General features: G+C 47.8%; 1 pseudogene; it reads right to left on the bottom strand.

Moving 5' to 3' along the window:
• The window catches only part of LOC122946089, a 442,759-nt pseudogene that overhangs the window by 382,547 nt on the left and 44,994 nt on the right, over window positions 1-15,218 (bottom strand).

Genomic DNA, 15,218 nt, shown 5'->3' on the forward strand with positions numbered 1-15,218 from the left:
GACAGGAATATATTGGCGAAAGTCTCAGCTTTTAATATCTGCATTTATGACTAGCCAGTATAGTCAGTGGCATATCCGTTTGGTGCATTTCTTCTGTGATTTATGATTATATTTTCATCCGCACAATGCTCCATTTTTGTGTAGGATGCCTTTGTGGTGCATGTGGACCGCGCCGACATCCTCCACCGTATGCAAAACATTTTTTGCTGGGGATAGTCGTTTACTGCGGTCCACATGCGGTGGGACTGCTCCCCCAATGAAAAACACGCTATAGTGTTAGGGGTTGAGCAGCTCCCCCAGATTTGCCACTATATTTCTGTGTTTTTAACCACAAAGATGCCATGTTACAGATGTGTCCACACTTAACTGATCACTTATCTCAAAATGTCCTGAGATGTGTGTCACAAAATGACGTTATAGCTAGAGTTGAGCGAACACCTGGATGTTCGGGTTCGAAAAGTTCGGCCGAACTTTCCGGAAATGTTCGGGTTCGGGATCCGAACTCGACCCGAACTTCGCCCCAAACCCGAACCCCATTGAAGTCAATGGGGACCCGAACTTTTCGGCACTAAAAAGGCTGTAAAACAGCCCAGGAAAGGGCTAGAGGGCTGCAAAAGGCAGCAAAATGTAGGTAAATCCCCTGCAAACAAATGTGGATATGGAAATGAATCGAAATAAAAATAAAATAAATAAAAATTAACCAATATCAATTGGAGAGAGGTCCCATAGCAGAGAATCAGGCTTCATGTCACCCACCACTGGAACAGCTCACTGTCAGATATTTAGGCCCCGGCACACAGACAAAGGAGAGAGGTCCCATTGCAGAGAATCAGGCTTCATGTCATAGCAGAGAATCAGGCTTCACGTCACCCACCACTGGAACAGGCCATTATCAGATATTTAGGCCCCGGCACCCAGACAGAGGAGAGAGGTCCAATTGCAGAGAATCAGGCTTCATGTCATAGCAGAGAATCAGGCTTCACGTCACCCACCACTGGAACAGGCCATTGTCAGATATTTAGGCCCGGCACCCAGAAGGAAGAGAAAGGTCCCATAGCAGAGAATCAGGCTTCATGTCATAGCAGAGAATCAGGCTTCATGTCAAAGCAGAGAATCAGGCTTCATGTCATAGGAGAGAATCAGGCTTCATGTCATAGCAGAGAATCAGGCTTCATGTCACCCACCACTGGAACAGGCCACTGTCAGATATTTTTAGGCCCCGGAACCCAGACAGAGGAGAGAGGTCCCATAGCAGAAAATCAGGCTTCATGTCATAGCAGAGAATCATGCTTCAAGTCACCCAACACTGGAACAGGCCACTGTCTGATATTTTTAGGCCCCGGCACCCAGACAGAGGAGAGAGGTCCCATAGCAGAGAATCAGGCTTCATGTCATAGCAGAGAATCAGGCTTCATGTCACCCAACACTGGAGCAGGCCACTGTCAGATATTTTTAGGCCCCGCACCCAGACAGAGGAGAGAGGTCCCTTAGCTGAGAATCAGGCTTCATGTCATAGCAGAGAATCATGCTTCATGTCACCCAACACTGGAACAGGCCACTGTCAGATATTTTTAGGCCTCGGCACCCAGACAGAGGAGAGAGGTCCCATAGCAGAGAATCAGGCTTCATGTCATAGCAGAGAATCAGGCTATATGTCACCCACCATTGGAACAGGCCATTGTCAAATATTTAGGCCCCGGCACCCAGACAGAGGAGAGAGGTCCCATTGCAGAGAATCAGGCTTCATGTCATAGCAGAGAATAAGGCTTCACGTCACCCACCATTGGAACAGGCCATTGTCAGATATTTAGGCCCCGGCACCCAGACAGAAGAGAGAGGTCCCATAGCAGAGAATCAGGCTTCATGTCATAGCAGAGAATCAGGCTTCATGTCACCCACCACTGGAACAGGCCACTGTCAGATATTTTTAGGCCCCGACACCCAGACAGAGGAGAGAGGTCCCATAGCAGAGAATCAGGCTTCATGTCATAGCAGAGAATCATGCTTCATATCACCCAACACTGGAACAGGCCACTGTCAGATATTTTTAGGCCCCGGCACCCAGACAGAGGAGAGAGGTCCCATAGCAGAGATTCAGGCTTCATGTCATAGCAGAGAATCATGCTTCATGTCACCCAACACTGGAACAGGCCACTGTTAGATATTTTTAGGCCCCGGCACCCAGACAGAGGAGAGAGGTCCCATAGCAGAGAATCAGGCTTCATGTCATAGCAGAGAATCATGCTTCATATCACCCAACACTGGAACAGGCCACTGTCAGATATTTTTAGGCCCCCAGACAGAGGAGAGGTTCATTCAACTTTGGGTTGCCCCGCAATATAATGGTAAAATGAAAATTAAAAGAGGATTGAATAAGAAAGTGCCCTGGAGTACAATAATATATGGTTAAGGGGAGGTAGTTATAAATGTCTAATCTGCACAAGGGATGGACAGGTCCTGTGGGATCCATGCCTGGTTCATTTTTATGAACGTCAGCTTGTCCACATTGGCTGTAGACAGGCGGCTGCGTTTGTCTGTAATGACGCCCCCTGCCGTGCTGAATACACGTTCAGACAAAACGCTGGCCGCCGGGCAGGCCAGCACCTCCAAGGCATAAAAGGCTAGCTCTGGCCACGTGGACAATTTGGAGACCCAGAAGTTGAATGGGGCCGAACCATCAGTCAGTACGTGGAGGGGTGTGCACACGTACTGTTCCACCATGTTAGTGAAATGTTGCCTCCTGCTAACACGTTCCGTATCAGGTGGTGGTGCAGTTAGCTGTGGCGTGTTGACAAAACTGTTCCACATCTCTGCCATGCTAACCCTGCCCTCAGAGGAGCTGGCCGTGACACAGCTTCGTTGGCGACCGCTTGCTCCTCCTCTGCCTTCGCCTTGGGCTTCCACTTGTTCCCCTGTGACATTTGGGAATGCTCCCAGTAGCGCGTCTATCAATGTGCGCTTGTACTCGCGCATCTTTCTATCACGCTCCAGGGCAGGAAGTAAGGTGGGCACATTGTCTTTGTACCGGGGATCCAGCAGGGTGGCAACCCATTAGTCTGCACACGTTAAAATGTGGGCAACTCTGCTGTCGTTGCGCAGGCACTGCAGCATGTAGTCGCTCATGTGTGCCAGGCTGCCCAGGGGTAAGGACAAGCTGTCCTCTGTGGGAGGCGTATAGTCATCGTCCTGCGTTTCCCCCCAGCCACGCACCAGTGATGGGCCTGAGCTGCGTTGGGTGCCACCCCGTTGTGAACATGCTTCATCCTCATCCTCCTCCACCTCCTCCTCATCTTCGTCCTCCTCGTCCTCCAGTAGTGGGCCCTGGCTGGCCACATTTGTACCTGGCCTCTGCTGTTGCAAAAAACCTCCCTCTGAGTCACTTCGAAGAGACTGGCCTGAAAGTGCTAAAAATGACCCCTCTTCCTTCCTCCTCCTCCTGGGCCACCTCCTCTTCCATCATCGCCCTAAGTGTTTTCTCAAGGAGACATAGAAGTGGTATTGTAACGCTGATAACGGCGTCATCGCCACTGGCCATGTTGGTGGAGTACTCGAAACAGCGCAACAGGGCACACAGGTCTCGCATGGAGGCCCAGTCATTGGTGGTGAAGTGGTGCTGTTCCGCAGTGCGACTGACCCGTGCGTGCTGCAGCTGAAACTCCACTATGGCCTGCTGCTGCTCGCACAGTCTGTCCAGCATGTGCAAGGTGGAGTTCCACCTGGTGGGCACGTCGCATATGAGGCGGTGAGCGGGAAGGCCGAAGTTACGCTGTAGCGCAGACAGGCGAGCAGCGGCAGGATGTGAACGCCGGAAGCGCGAACAGACTGGCCCGCACTTTATGCAGCAGCTCTGACATGTCGGGGTAGTTGTGAATGAACTTCTGCACCACCAAATTCAGCACATGCGCCAGGCAAGGGATGTGCGTCAAACCGGCTAGTCCCAGAGCTGCAACGAGATTTCGCCCATTATCGCACACCACCAGGCCGGGCTTGAGGCTCACCGGCAGCAACCACTCGTCGGTCTGTTGTTCTATACCCCGCCACAACTCCTGTGCGGTGTGGGGCCTGTCCCCCAAACATATGAGTTTCAGAATGGCCTGCTGACGTTTACCCCGGGCTGTGCTGAAGTTGGTGGTGAAGGTGTGTGGCTGACTGGATGAGCAGGTGGAAGAAGAGGAGGAGGAAGCCGAGTAGGAGGAGAAGGCAAAGAATGTTGCCCTGCGATCCTTGGCGGCGGAAGGACGTGCGCCAAACAGCTCTCCGCCTGGGGCCCAGCCGCCATTACATTTACCCAGTGTGCAGTTAGGGAGATATAGCGTTTCTGGCCGTGCTTACTGGTCCACGTATCTGTGGTTAGATGGACCTTGCCACAGATGGCGTTGCGCAGTGCACACTTGATTTTATCGGATACTTGGTTGTGCAGAGAAGGCACGGCTCTCTTGGAGAAGTAGTGGCGGCTGGGAACAACATACTGTGGGACAGCAAGCGACATGAGCTGTTTGAAGCTGTCTGTGTCCACCAGCCTGAATGACAGCATTTCATAGGCCAGTAGTTTAGAAATGCTGGCATTCAGGGCCAGGGATCGAGGGTGGCTAGGTGGGAATTTACGCTTTCTCTCAAATGTTTGTGAGATGGAGAGCTGAACGCTGCCGTGTGACATGGTTGAGATGCTTGGTGACGGAGGTGGTGGTGTTGGTGGTACATTCCCTGTTTGCTGGGCGGCAGGTGCCAACGTTCCTCCAGAGGCGGAGGAAGAGGCCGAGGCGGCAGCAGCAGAAGAGGCCGAGGCGGCAGCAGCAGAAGAGGTAGCAGGGGGAGCCTGAGTGACTTCCTTGGTTTTAAGGTGTTTACTCCACTGCAGTTCATGCTTTGCATGCAGGTGCCTGGTCATGCAGGTTGTGCTAAGGTTCAGAACGTTAATGCCTCGCTTCAGGCTCTGATGGCACAGCGTGCAAACCACTCGGGTCTTGTCGTCAGCACATTGTTTGAAGAAGTGCCATGCCAGGGAACTCCTTGAAGCTGCCTTTGGGGTGCTCGGTCCCAGATGGCGGTGGTCAGTAGCAGACGGACATCTCTTGGCGGCGGGTGTTCTGCTTTTGCCCACTGCTCCCTCTTTTGCTACGCTGTTGGCTCGGTCTCACCACTGCCTCTTCCTCCTGAACTGTGAAAGTCAGTGGCACGACCTTCATTCCATGTGGGGTCTAGGACCTCATCGTCCCCTGCATCGTCTTCCACCCAGTCTTCCTCCCTGACCTCCTGTTCAGTCTGCACACTGCAGAAAGACGCAGCAGTTGGCACCTGTGTTTCGTCATCATCAGAGACGTGCTGAGGTGGTATTCCCATGTCCTCATCATCAGGAAACATAAGTGGTTGTGCGTCAGTGCATTCTATGTCTTCCACCGCTGGGGAAGGGCTAGGTGGATGCCCTTGGGAAACCCTGCCAGCAGAGTCTTCAAACAGCATAAGAGACTGCTGCATAACTTGAGGCTCAGACAGTTTCCCTGATATGCATGGGGGTGATGTGACAGACTGATGGGCTTGGTTTTCAGGCGCCATCTGTGCGCTTTCTGCAGAAGACTGGGTGGGAGATAATGTGAACGTGCTGGATCCACTGTCGGCCACCCAATTGACTAATGCCTGTACCTGCTCAGGCCTTACCATCCTTAGAACGGCATTGGGCCCCACCAAATATTGCTGTAAATTCTGGCGGCTACTGGGACCTGAGGTAGTTGGTTCACTAGGACGTGTGGCTGTGGCAGAACGGCCACGTCCTCTCCCAGCACCAGAGGGTCCACTAACACCACCACGACCATGTCCGCGTCCCTTACTAGATGTTTTCCTCATTGTTACCGTTCACCACAAGAATAAAAAAAATTATTTGGCCCAATGTATTGAATTCAAATTCAGGCCTTTTTTTACAGACAACTAACACTATCTGGCTATCTATTTAGGTACCGTATTACACTAATACAGGCACAGCAGTAACAACAGATTTAGCTGAATATAAATTGTAGGCCTAGTATTTAGGCGCTGGATGACAGGTATACGTTTACAGACAGAATTAGACTTGGAAATGCACGGTAGCGTGTGAAGTTATTGAGGATGACCTTATCCGCACCTTCAATCTAATATACCCTTTTATGGATAGATTTAAAGTTGGCCTGATACAGCAGAAACCACTGATTTAGGGAGTTGCTAAGTTGGGAATTGTATTTCAACCCAGAACAAAAATATATCCTTTGCCAGACAGCAGACAGTATTACAATTGGCTGGCCACAGCTGAAACACCAGATTTAGGCCTCATGCACACGACAGTTTTTTTTCACGGTCCGCAAAAACGGGGTCCGTGGGTCCGTGATCCGTGACCGTTTTTTCGTCCGTGGGTCTTCCTTGATTTTTGGAGGATCCACGGACATGAAAAAAAAGTCGTTTTGGTGTCCGCCTGGCCGTGCGGAGCCAAACGGATCCGTCCTGAATTACAATGCAAGTCAATGGGGACGGATCCGTTTGATGTTGACACAATATGGTGCCATTTCAAACGGATCCGTCCCCATTGACTTTCAATGTAAAGTCTGGAGTTCTTTTATACCATCGGATTGGAGTTTTCTCCAATCCGATGGTATATTTTAACTTGAAGCGTCCCCATCACCATGGGAACGCCTCTATGTTAGAATATACTGTCGGATATGAGCTACTTCGTGAACCTCAGATCCGACAGTATATTCTAACACAGAGGCGTTCCCATGGTGATGGGGACGCTTCAGGTTAGAATACACTACAAACTTTGTACAAGACTGCCCCCTGCTGCCTGGCAGCACCCGATCTCTTACAGGGGGATATGATAGCACAATTAACCCCTTCAGGTGCGGCACCTAAAGGGGTTAATTGTACTATCATATTCCCCTGTAAGAGATCAGGGCTGCCAGGCAGCAGGGGGCAGCACCCCCCCTCCCTAGTTTGAATATCGTTGGTGGCACAGTGTGCGCCCACCATCGCCCCCCCTCTCTCCCTCTATTGTATTAAATCGTTGGTGGCACAGTGTGCCCCCACCATCGCCCCCCCTCCCTCCCTCTATTGTATTAAATCGTTGGTGGCACAGTGTGCCAACCACCATCGCCCCCCCCTCCCTCTATAGCAGTAACATTGGTGGCAGTGTGCGGTCTCCCATTCCCCCCCATCATTGGTGGCAGCGGAGTTCCGATCGGAGTCCCAGTTTAATCGCTGGGGCTCCGATCGGTAACCATGGCAACCAGGACGCTACTGCAGCCCTAGTTGCCATGGTTACTTAGCAATAGTACAATTGTAGAAGATTCATACTTACCTGCTTGCTGCTGCGATGTCTGTGTCCGGCCGGGAGCTCCTCCTACTGGTAAGTGAAAGGTCTGTGCGGTGCATTGCTAAAGAACTGTCACTTACCAGTAGGAGGAGCTCCCGGCCGTTCACAGACATCGCAGCAGCAAGCAGGTAAGTATGAATCTTCTACTGTTGTACTATTGCTAAGTAACCATTGCAACCAGGGCTGCAGTAGCTTCCTGGTTGCCATGGTTACCGATCGGAGCCCCAGCGATTAAACTGGGACTCCGATCGGAACTCCGCTGCCACCAATGATGGGGGGGAATGGGAGACCGCACACTGCCACCAATGTTACTGCTATAGAGGGAGGGGGGGGGCGATGGTGGTTGGCACACTGTGCCACCAACGATTTAATACAATAGAGGGAGGGAGGGGGGGCGATGGTGGGGGCACACTGTGCCACCAACGATTTATTACAATAGAGGGAGGGAGGGGGGGGCGATGGTGGGCGCACACTGTGCCACCAACGATATTCAAACTGGGGAGGGGGGGGGGTCTGCCCCCTGCTGCCTGGCAGCCCTGATCTCTTACAGGGGAATATGATAGTACAATTAACCCCTTTAGGTGCCGCACCTGAAGGGGTTAATTGTGCTATCATATCCCCCTGTAAGAGATCGGGTGCTGCCAGGCAGCAGGGGGCAGTCTTGTACAAAGTTTGCAGTGTATTCTAACTAGAAGCGTCCCCATCACCATGGGAACGCTTCTGTGTTAGAATATACTGTCGGAAATGAGTTTTCACGAAGTGAAAACTTAGATCAGAAAAAGCTTTTATGCAGACGGATCTTCGGATCCGTCTGTATGAAAGCAACCTACGGCCACGGATCACGGACACGGATGCCAATCTTGTGTGCATCCGTGTTCTTTCACGGACCCATTGACTTGAATGGGTCCGTGAACCGTTGTCCGTCAAAAAAATAGGACAGGTCATATTTTTTTGACGGACAGGATACACGGATCACGGCCTCGGCTGCAAAACGGTGCATTTTCCGATTTTTCCACGGACCGCGAAAAAAAACGGAAAACGGCACAACGGCCACGGATGCACACAACGGTCGTGTGCATGAGGCCTTAGGGTACTGCTATTTTGGCAATTGTATTTCACCCCTCAATAAAATAGCAACCACAGCCAAGCCCCTGATGTAGGATATAGCAAAAAAAAACAACACACTATTGATGGTTAAATGTATTTTGTGGCAGCTTGTGCTGGCGCACCACAAGACACAAAATGGCCGCCGATCACCCCAGAAAAAAGTGACAGAAAAACGCTCTGGGCAGCCTAAAAACAGTGAGCAATTAAATATTAGCAGTTGAATGATTCACAGCTGTAGATCGATCACTTCATTAAGTGTTTTTGCTGAGTAAATCCCTGCCTAATCTCGCCCTAACAGCAGCAGCTGCAACCTCTCCCTACACTGATCAGAGCAGAGTGACGGGCGGCGCTATGTGACTCCAGCTTAAATAGAGGCTGGGTCACATGCTGCACTGGCCAATCACAGCCATGCCAATAGTAGGCATGGCTGTGACGGCCTCTTGGGGCAAGTAGTATGACGCTTGTTGATTGGCTGCTTTGCAGCCTTTCAAAAAGCGCCAAGAAAGCGCCGAACACCGAACCCAAACCCAGACTTTTACGAAAATGTTCGGGTTCAGGTCCGTGTCACGGACACCCCAAAATTCGGTACAGTTCGGGTTTGCTCATCCCTAGTTATAGCTAAATTGGATAAATTGCAATACAACGTTCAGACAGCAGGTGGCACTGTTTTTTTTTACTGTGCAAAGATTACTTACCATATATTTTGACCTGTGCCATTGTTCACTACAATTCTATATGCCGTACACTATGATTTAGATACACTTGGTGTCAGTATATAGTGCTAGTTTAGTATTATATTTATTATATTCAAAATAACACACACCAACCACAGTATTCTGCAGAGATTTTTATATACTTTTAACAGTCCCATTACATGTTACAAATGTACATAATACAATTCAGACACATTGGGTGTTAGTAAATACCACAATTTTTTCAAGACATTTAAAAAACTTATTGATTGTCTGCTGAGCTGTGTATCTAATCCTACCATGTGTGATACTGTCTGCAGAGCTGTGTATCTAATCCTATTATGTGTGATACTGTCTGCAGAGCTGTGTATCTAATCCTATTATGTGTGATACTGCCTGCTAAGCTGATACTACCTGCTAAGCTGTGTATGATACTGTCTGCTGATCTGGGTATCTAATACTACCATGTGTGATACTATCTGCTGAGTGGTATATCTAATGCTATCATGTGTTATACTGTCTGCTCAGCTGTGTATCTAATCCTATTATGTGTGATACTGTCTGCAGAGTCGTGTATCTAAGCCTATTGTGTGTGATACTGCCTGCTGAATTGTGTACCTAACCTTATCATGTGTGATACTGTCTACTTAGCTGTGTATCTAATCCTATCCTGTGTAATACTGTCTACTGAGCTGTGTATCTAATTCCTACCATGTGTGATACTATCCGCAAAGTCGTGTATATAAGCCAATTGTGTGTGATACTGTCTGCTGAGTTGTGTATCTAATCTAATCCTGTGTGATACTGTCTGCTCAGCTGTGTATCTAATCCTATTATGTATGATACTACCTGCTAAGCTATGTATCTAATCCTATCCTGTGTGATACTGTCTGCTGATCTGGGTGTCTAATACTACCATGTGTGATACTGCCTGATGAGTTGTGTATCTAATCTAATCCTGTGTGATACTGTCTGCTTAGCTGTGTATCTAATCCTATCATGTGTGATATTGTTTGCACAGTTGTGTATCTAATCCTATTCTGTGTGATACTGTCTTTTGAGCTGTGTATCTAATACTACCATGTATGATACTGTCTGCAGAGTTGTGTGTCTAAGCCTATTGTGTTTGATACTGTCTGCTGAGCTGTGTATCTAATCATATCATGTGTGATACTGCCTGCTGAGCTGTGTATCTAATCCTATCATGTGTTATACTGTCTGCAGAGCTGTGTATCTAATCCTATCATGTGTGATACTGTCTGGTAAGTGGTGTATCTAATCTAATCCTGTGTGATACTGTCTGCTGAGCTATGTATCTAATCCTATCATGTGTGATATTGCCTGCTGATCTGCGTAGCTAATCCTACCATGTGTGATACGGTCTGCTGATCTGGGTATCTAATTCTACCATGTGTGATACTATCTGCTGAACTGTGTATCTAATCCTATCACGTGTGATACTGTCTGCAGAGTCTTGTATCTAAGCCTATTGTGTTCAATACTGTCTGCTCATCTGTGCATCTAATCCTATTATCTGTGATACTGTCTGCTGAGCTGTGTATCTAATCATATCATGTGTGATACTGTCTGCTGAGCTGTGTATCTAATCATATCGTGTGATACTGTCTGCTGAGCTGTGTATCTAATCATATCATGTGTGATACTGTCTGCTGAGCTGTGTATCTAATCCTATCATGTGTGATACTGTCTGCTGAGCTGTGTATCTAAATCTAATCATATCATGTGTGATACTGTCTGCTGAGTTGTGTATCTAATCATGTCGTGTGATACGGTCTGCTAAGTGGTGTATCTAATCTAATCCTGTGTGATACTGTCTGCTGAGCTGTGTATCTAATCCTATCATGTGTGATACTGTCTGCTGAGTTGTGTATCTAATCATATCGTGTGATACTGTCTGCTGAGTTGTGTATCTAATCATGTCGTGTGATACGGTCTGCTAAGTGGTGTATCTAATCTAATCCTGTGTGATACTGTCTTCTGAGCTATGTATCTAATCCTATCATGTGTGATATTGTTTACAGAGTTGTGTATATAATCCTATTCTGTGTGATAGTGTCTGTTGAGCTGTGTATCTAACCCTTCCATGTGTGATACTGTCTGGAGAGTTGTGTGTCTAAGCCTATTGTGTTTGATACTGTCTGCTGAGTTGTGTATCGAATCATATCATGTGTGATACTGCCTGCTGAGCTCCATATCTATTCCTACCATGTGTGATACTATCTGCTGAGCTGTGTATCTAATTCTTTCATGTGTGATATTGTTTGCACAGTTGTGTATCTAATCCTTTTCTGTGTGATACTGTCTTCTGAGCTGTGTATCTAATACTACCATGTATGATACTGTCTGCAGAGTTGTGTGTCTAAGCCTTTTGTGTTTATTACTGTCTGCTGAGCTGTGTATCTAATCATATCATGTGTTATACTGTCTGCAGAGCTGTGTATCTAATCCTATTATGTGTGATACTGCCTGCTGAGTTGTGTATCTAATCCTATCATGTGTGATACTGTCTGCTAAGTGGTGTATGTAATCTAATCCTGTGTGATACTGTCTGCTGAGCTATGTATCTAATCCTATTATGTGTGATATTGCCTGCTGATCTGCGTAGCTAATCCTACCATGTGTGATACGGTCTGCTGATCTGGGTATCTAATACTACCATGTGTGATACTATCTGCTGAACTGTGTATCTAATCCTTTCCCCTTTCGTCCTCCGGCAGCACATCATGGGTTAATAGGTTGGCATCTTCTTTTTAGGACCGCCCACCTAGCAAACAGGTAATCAATTAATTAATTAAACTAATAGCCTGCCCTATAAGGGTCACCTCCCACAATGCCTCGGCGTTTTTTTTTATTGTCCTCTTCAACATAGGATGTAGCCCACCTAAGAAGATTACTGCTTGGCCGCATACCTTGACACGGTTTTAAGGCCTGGGAGTGGGAATAGCCATAATGTCCCCTGGCTCCACTCCCGTCCCCTCCAGCGCCATCCCCGAAGTCCCTGGGTTCTTCGGTAGCGGGGCTTGGATCTCCGGTTACAGCGCTATCTTCTTACCGGAAGTCAAGTGCCGAACTTCCGGTTTTCGCATGTGGAACGCATCTTGACACGCAGGCGCTTCCGGATGACATCACAGGTGCGCCCCGTTTGAGCGCCAAATTCAAATTGCGTAAGGTATTTAAGAGCGGATCTAGCTGGAGCTCGGTGCCCTTTGTACCAGGCATTTAGAGGTATTATTTAGGATCTCTTCACTCTCTAAGGAGAATGTCTTTTTCTCTTTCTTCCTCATGATTTATTTTACCTCCCTTAAATTTCAGATGTGCAGCGCATCAAGCAGGGGGGAAAAGAGATCCAGGAAGAGCAGACATATGATGTGTCAGGCCTGTGAGCAACCGCTCCCTGATGATTTCCTGCAGGATTCTATGTGTCAGGTGTCACCAGTGATACTCAAGATTCCTCGCCATCCAAAAAGAAACAGAAATCTCCGTCATCCCTCTGTATTTCGTGTCTTCACCAGTTACACGCAGGATCATTCCTCCAATATTTGTGAAGGATTGTACTCAGCCAGATAATCCGTCAGATGCCGAAACAGAGAAAATTATGTCTCTGTTCAAAGCGTTCCTCAAACAATCTAAGAAGAAGGGTCAAAGAAGCTTGTGTTTATCCCCATCATCTTCTGAGGAGTCTCTTCGTTCGGAAGGCAAGATTTCTTCTGATTCAGATTCGCACTTCATAGAAGATAATTTTTTATTTAATAAAAAAGATGCGAATCGATTAATAAAAGAAGTCAAAAATATTATGGAGGCCAGTAAGGAGAAATCTGGCACTCGTGAGGAAGATGATCTTTTTTACTTCCCCAAAAAGAAGGCTCCTGTGTTTCCCAGCCACCCGGTCTTGGACGCAATAATGCATAAAGAATGGGAGAAGCCTGGTGGGAAGGATTAATCTAGGATCTAGATTCAAAAATATCTACAAGCTTGATCCTGCGGAATCCACAAGTTGGGAGTCTCCCTCCAGAGTCTATTCAGCAGTAACCAGATTAGCAAGAAAATCTTTCTTTCCTTCAGATGATTCAGCATTATTAAAGGACCCTATGGAGAAGAAGGCGGATGCTCTACTTAAGAGACTACATACGTACCTCGCTTCTAGGAACAAAGCAGCTATGGCCACGGTACCGGTAGCCCATGCTCTGAGGGTTTGGCTTAGCCAATTAGGCAGAGATATTGAAGATGGCGTTTCCAGGGAGGATTTACTCCGGCAACTACCGACTTTGAAGCTGGCGGCAGAATTTCTTTGCGACTTTCCAGTTGATTCCTTAAGGCTTATTGCCAAAATTATGGCACTCACCAATTCCGTTAGAAGAGCCATATGGCTAAAACTCTGGTCTGGAGACCCCTCTTCAAAAAGTAACCTATGTTCGCTTCCCTTTGAGCCAGGCAAATTATTAGTCTCTCATCTGGATAAACTGCTTGAGGCCAATATGGAAGATAAGGCGTTAAGTTTTCCACAGCCTAAACGCAGAGAGAAAATTCGTCCTACAGGGTCAAGATTCCAGGAGATCTACCTTTAGAGGCCGTCCCAGTCGTGGAAGATCTGACCGTAGGACCTGGATTACTGCGGAGAAGTCTAGAAAAAAGACCGAACGATAACAGATCTACCAAGTCTGAATTCTGACGCCAGAGGTCAGAAAGTGGGAGGACGCCTGGCACTCTTCTACCCCAGATGGCGGCGGATTACCTCAGATGGCTGGGTACTGAATGTTGTTCACAAAGGCTATACACTGGAATTCAACCATCTCCCAAGAGACAGGTTTCTTCTCAACGATGGAAGAGACCTAAAGATCATTCAGCTTTTAGAAGAGTTCGTGGAAAAAGGAGCTCTAGAACCAGTTCCGGTTCATCAAGAATATTCAGGCGTCTACTCCAGGGTGTTTCGTGTTCCCAAACCCGACGGAAAAAGCTGCTTAATTATAGACCTCCGCTATGTAAACCGCTGCATGAAAAAGATCCATTTCAAGATGGAAACAATAAGGTCCATTACTGTGGTCCTCAGAAAGAATCAGTTTATGTCCTCACTGGACTTAAAAGATGCATACCTCCACATTCCGATCCAGTTACAATCAAGAAAATACTTGAGAGTCGCCATCAGGATGGGGAAGAGAACGATGCATTTCCAATTCAAGGCCCTCCCGTTCGGCTTGTGTTCTGCCCCAAGGATCTTCACAAAGATTGCTGTCATTGTTGTTGTGGAACTTCGTCTTCAGGGGATTCAAATCTTCCCCTATTTGGACGTCTGGCTTGTCGTTGCAGAGTCAGAGAGTCTACTTCAGCATCATCTAGAAGAGACCATAAAACTTCTCCAGTCTGTAGGTTTCCTGGTAAACTGGGGAAAGTCCGATCTGATTCCTTCCACTTCCAAGATTTTCCTCGGCTTCCTGATAGACACAGTATCCATGAAGTTATACCTTCCTCTACCAAAGATGGAAGCATTAATGAAGGAAGTAAAGACACTAATATCTCTGCCTTCACCTTCCGTTCACAGAGTTATGAAGACACTGGGACATCTGACAGCTGTTGCGGATGCGGTGCCTTGGGCGAATATCCACACCCGAGATCTTAAGCAGAATTTACTCCAATCCTGGCGGCACAGCCGTTACCAATTGGGGGCGAAGGTGAAGTTATCTTCCTCCACAGTACAGAACCTCAGGTGGTGGCTTCACTCAGCAATCTGGTCAAAGGGAAGAATTTCCAGTTTCTCTCCTCAGTAACCATCACGATGGATGCATCCGGCCAGGGCTGGGGAGCGCACCTCCAGAACAAGTGGGTGCAAGGCCGCTGGTCCCCCAGAGAAAGGATGCAGTCTTCAAATTACAAAGAATTGAAAGCTGTACTGTTAGCACTTTACAAATGCAAAACCGAGGTATCAGGGAAGTCAGTACTGATCCGTTCAGACAATCTTGTCACGGTATTCTATTTGAACAAACAAGGGGGCACGAGGAGCAGCCTCCTGCTGCAACTATGCAAGAAGATTTTCGAATGGGCAGAATCACATCTTTCGGAGTTGAAAGCTC

The sequence above is a fragment of the Bufo gargarizans genome, chromosome 9 (assembly GCF_014858855.1).
Source record: "Bufo gargarizans isolate SCDJY-AF-19 chromosome 9, ASM1485885v1, whole genome shotgun sequence".
Lineage (NCBI taxonomy): Eukaryota > Metazoa > Chordata > Amphibia > Anura > Bufonidae > Bufo > Bufo gargarizans.